The sequence below is a fragment of the Mustelus asterias genome, unplaced genomic scaffold (genome assembly GCF_964213995.1).
Source record: "Mustelus asterias unplaced genomic scaffold, sMusAst1.hap1.1 HAP1_SCAFFOLD_765, whole genome shotgun sequence".
NCBI lineage: Eukaryota > Metazoa > Chordata > Chondrichthyes > Carcharhiniformes > Triakidae > Mustelus > Mustelus asterias.
Genome location: NW_027590713.1, coordinates 32,714 through 38,139, shown reverse-complemented (window position 1 = coordinate 38,139; position 5,426 = coordinate 32,714).

The following is a 5,426-nucleotide window of genomic DNA, read 5'->3' as shown; positions in this document are numbered from 1 at the left end:
CGGGTTCCTGGCACTGTGAGGCAGCAGTGCTAACCACTGTGCCACCATCCATGTTCAAAAGCACCACGATACTGAGGGGAAATTATTGTTTTAAGACCATGTTTTTAACATTTGCAGTTGAATTGCTAGTTGATACTTGTAGTTTCAACCTTAAAAATACCGATTGCATAAAATTAAAGGACAGTCAGAAATTAGCAGTTCTGGGCTACTCTGTGCCCTCCAGTGTTAAATTTTAGGTAAGTGGAACCATATTGTTAGTACTAATTTAAGTGCTTCCCAGCTGTAGCTATGAGTTAACCATTGAGGTACGAAGATCCTATTTAGTTATGTAAAAATAATCAATTAATTTATTATTTTTCTGTCCGCTCATTTTGTCCAACTATAATTTTTGAGTGGCCTCCCAAAATTCCCCAGGTCCATCAAACTTGGTGTGACTGGTGAGTTAGGTGACTCCAGTCCCATACCAGCATAGTTGATTCACAACTGCCCTTTGAAGAAATCCAGCAAACCACTCAGTTGGAACACCTGCCACCATCAACTCAAAACCAACAGGGGGTTGGGTAGTAAATTAATGCACATGTATCAAGAATTCATTTTTTTTTACAAGTTGTAGCTGGAGTATCCTGTGTAGGATTATGGGCGTCACAGTATTTTTAGATTGGGGGGGGGGGGGGAGGGGGGTATAAAATGAGGTTTCCCAGGAATCAGCATTAGGACCACTGCATTTCTTAATCTATATCAATAGCTTAAACTTGGATGTGAAGAGCACAATTTCAGAACTCGAAGATGAAACAAAACAACTTGGTATTATGAAAAGTGAGATGGCTAGTAATAAACAGGACAAAGACGTGTGGAATGATACCTTTTAGTAGGAAGAACAAAGAGACACAATATAAAACAAAAGATGAAATTGTAACAAGGATGCAGGAGAAGAGGGACCTGGGGTTATATGTGCCTAAATCAAAGGTGGCAGGGCAGATTGAGAAAATGGTTAATAAATCTTGGAATTTATAAACAGAGTCCTGGAGTACAAAAGCAATGAACCTTTATAAAACAGGTGGAGCATTATTTCCAATTCTGGGCATCAGGCTTTAGGAAGGTTATGTAGGCAATGGAGAGGGAGCAGAAAAGATTCATAAGAGCAGATCCAGAGAAGAGGGACTTTACTTACAATGGATAGGTTGGAGAAGCTGGGACTGTCATCTTCTGAGATGAGAAGATTGAGAGGGGATTTAATCAAGGTGTCCAAAATCTTGAGAGGTCCGAACATAGTGGATAAGGAAGAGCTGTCCCCATTGGTAGGAGAGTCAAGAATCAGAAGTGATTGGCAGAAGTATCAGAAACAGCATGAGAAAAAGCTTTTTATTAATGCAGCAAGTGGTTTGGATCTGGAATGCATTGCCTGAAGGTGTGGTGAAGGCAAGTTCAATCCTGGCTTTAAAAGGGGATTTGGATAATTATCTGAAGAGAAAAGGTTTGCAGTGCTCCAGGGAAAAGGCAGGGGAGCATGACTTGCTGAGAACTTCTTATTGGGAACTGGCACAGGAATGATGGGCTGAATGGCCTCATGCCATAACCATTCTATGATTAAGGATATGGTGTAAGTTCCGCTGGATTCTGCCTAGCGTGAGGAAATACAAATAGAAAGATAGATTTGAAAAATTGTGATTGTTTTTTGTTAGAACAGACGAGATTGATTTGATAGCTATGTTTAAAATTAAGGGAGGAAGTGAAGAATAGATGTCACAGTCTGCTTCTAGTGGTTTAGAGATCTTGGACAATAAAAAGTAGATACAAAATTAAACATTGGAGATGTGGGACAGGAGGTGGGAAGGTTTTTTTTAACCATAGTAATGAGGCTGTGAATTGCACTGCCAGAGTTGGTGATTGAAAGGCCATGTTGGCATGAAGAATGTTAGATTAAGTGTTGATGAAAAGGGGACAAAGACCACCGCTCCTTCTTGATAAACACCTACATGACTGTTTAGCGAATGCCCAGTTTCAGTGCTGCAATGTAATACCCCAATCTCCACACTGAGTGGAGCTGCATGATTGAATTGGTGGGAGGAACTCTCATCGACATAGTCATGGGCTATAGAAACCACCAGCAATGAGACTTTTTCAAAATGGGCTGCGATTTAATTTTACCTGCCAGCAATCAGTAGCTCCACTTTTATTCCACCTGCATGATATTGCCTCAGAACGACTCTGAAAGAGACAACCACATTCAGGGTAGGTTTGTAATCTGCATTCGCTCTGGTTAGTAACAGATACAACCTTTTAGTTTAGGATTTTTAATGTCGATAGGAAGATGATTTATCCTGAATCACCTGGGTTAAAAAGGTCAGGTCCCAAAAATTAAGCTTTATTTATTCATCCATGGGACATGGGTGTCACTGGCTGGGTCAACATTTATTGCCCATTCCTAATTGCCCTTGAACTGAGGACATTTAAGAGTCAACCACATTGCTGTGGGTCCAAAGTCACACGTAGGCCAAACCAAATAAGGGTGGCAGACATCAGTGAACCAGCTGGGCCTTTATAATAATCGACAATGGCTTCGTGGTTATCCTTAGACTTGTAATTCCAGACTGCTTCCCTATAAAGGTACTGTTCTTAACTATTGTACCACTCAGAGTCCCTCGATTAATTTTAAAGGTTTTGTACCATTAAACCCTACTCTGAAATTGGTACCAAGTGCTGTCTACGTCTATTGAAGAATGAATGGATCCTACAGTTAGCACTGACTAGAAACTTAACTGGACCAGCCAGATAAATACAAGAACCTATCAGAGGCTGGGAATTCTGTGGAGAGTAACACACCTCCTGATTCCTCAAAGCCTGTCCATCCTCTACAAGGTACAGATCACTAGTGTGATGGAAAACTGTGTTTTGAAAAGCAAGCTACTGGTTTACATCAGAAGCAACCCAAGAGATGTAAAAGCCATGTGTGGTAACAGTTACTGGATGTTTATAGATTTTATAATCTATAAGGTGTTGTGGGACAGATTGGGGAGAATTAGCTATGAAGGTAGTTAAGATTGTTTGAAACTGTTTAAAGTAGTGATACTGTTTATCTAAGTGACTAGGGGACAAACAAAGGTTTATAGAAATAGATGTTAGAACTATAGAAGAGATGAGAGAAGAATATAATTTGCGCCTCTATGCTAAAAGCCTGGTCGAAGGTGTTATTAAGATAGGATATCAGAGGGGGGAAAAAAACGGCACAACCATAGCAGAATAGCTGAGCACAGCAGGAGAGAAGCAATTACTACCATAGGCACACAGCTGGAGAAAACAGGCTCTCCCACAAAGGAAGAAAAAAGCTTGGCGGAAAAAGTTGCTGTTTTAAAATCCAACAGCGAAGAACCACTACACTGAACTGAAGATGATTTTCCTAACATGGAAAATAACCTGTGGGAGGCAACTATATGCTGTATTTAACTCAGTTATATAATATTGGATGTTGTTTGGGAAAGGGGCATTTCTGAGAGGTCAGGAACATAGATAGCTGGGAACATGGGTTAACTTCATGAGACACTGTGTGTTTGTGTGTATGCATAGACATTTAGTTAAGTGTACTGTTGTATTGCATTGCAGTCTTTGTTGTATGTTTCTTTTAAGTTAATAAATATTCTTTATCAATTGATTACAAGTCTGAACTTGTATAACTTGTATGAATTTTTATAAGTCTCTATGAATGAAGGGGGATATCAGAGACTTATAAAATTCTAACAGGACTAGACAGGGTAGATGCAGGGAGGATGTTCCCGATGGTGGGAATGTCCAGAACCAGGGGTCGCAGTCTGAGGAATCAGGGTAGACCATTCAGGACAGAGGTGAGGAGATGTTTCTTCACCCAAAGAGTGGTGAGCCTGTGGAATTCATTAGCACAGGAAGCAGTTGATGCCAAAACATTGAATGCATTCAAGATTTGGCTAGATATTGTACTTGGGGCGAATGGGATTAAAGGTTTTGGGAGGAAGCAGGATTAGGCTATTGAATTGAATGATCAGCCATGATCGTGATGAATGGTGGAGCAGGCTCGAAGGGCCAAGTGGCCTCTTCCTGCTCCTATCTTCTATGTTTCTATGAACTGATCCTCACTGATTCTTGTATCTTTCCTCACATTTCACCAACTTGAAAATATACACCACTAAGAACTGGAGTTTCCAAGTTACCATTCTGGATTTTGGGATACCCTCACATTTAACATCAGCAGGATTCTTCACATAGTTTACTTTATTGTTTTTACTTGTGGTTCTTAATAAACATTTACTTTTTAAAAAAATCATCACAAAGAGTCAGGGGCATAACTTTCGGGCTTTCAAACCTGTTCTCATCCAAATTACAAAAACAGTTGAGGGTAGTTGTTCAAGTTTGCCTTCTGGGATTTGAACAACTCAACACTTATCAACTATGCCCTCAACATGCTTGTGTAGAAGGAACTTTCCCTGCAATAATTTAATTATGCTGAGACTGGGTATAAAATGCTAAAAGTGTTCAATTCCGAACAAGAACAAGATGAACACCACAAAATATCCACGTCACACAGTCTGAAACCATCCTTCCAGCAATGATTATTTCATTGTGTACCCAAGATTCTTCAAATTATGACTGTCAGGAGTAATCCAAACACCATATTATACTAAAATAAATGCCCAATAGATCTGAACAGTAGATTAGTGCTTGGTATGTTTCTAATTTTGACAGCCTAAACTATTAATATTCCGTGTAAATATCAGATCACAAACAAGAAATGCACTGATATTTGACAAACATTGACAGGTATTATCACCTACCAGCACAAATCCACTCTGTACTGACAGCAAGATTCATATTCTTTACTTATCTGAAGCAACACAGTGGCACAATGATTAGTACTGCTGCCTCACAGCACCAGGGACCCAGGTTCAATTCCAGCCTTGGGTTTCTGTGCGGAGTTTGCACATTCTCCCCGTGTCTGCGTGGGTTTCCTCCGGGTGCTCTGGTTTTCCTCCAGATGTGCAGATTAGGTGGATTGGCCATGCTAAATTGCCCCCTGGTATCCCAAAATGTGTAGGTTAGATGGATTAGCCATGGTAAATGTGCGGGATTACAGGGATAGGGCAAGGGAAGGAGCCTGGCGAAGACACACAGTCAGTGTAGACTTGATAGGCTGAATGGCCTTCTTTTCCACTGTATGGGCTCTAGATTCTACGAGAAGCAGTGATTTCAAACTGTATCCTTACCTCTGGTTCCAGAGTTACGGGGTGGGAAAGTTGCTTTCTGGGATAGTTCTGAACATTGTTGAATGATTTTCCAGTTGCAGCAATTCAATTCCTAGTCCACAGAATAAAATTTACACAATTTGCCACTAATTGGCAATAACACTAAAAGGGGTATAATAAATGGCCAGTGTGGTGAAAGAGTTTTAAAGTTCAGGA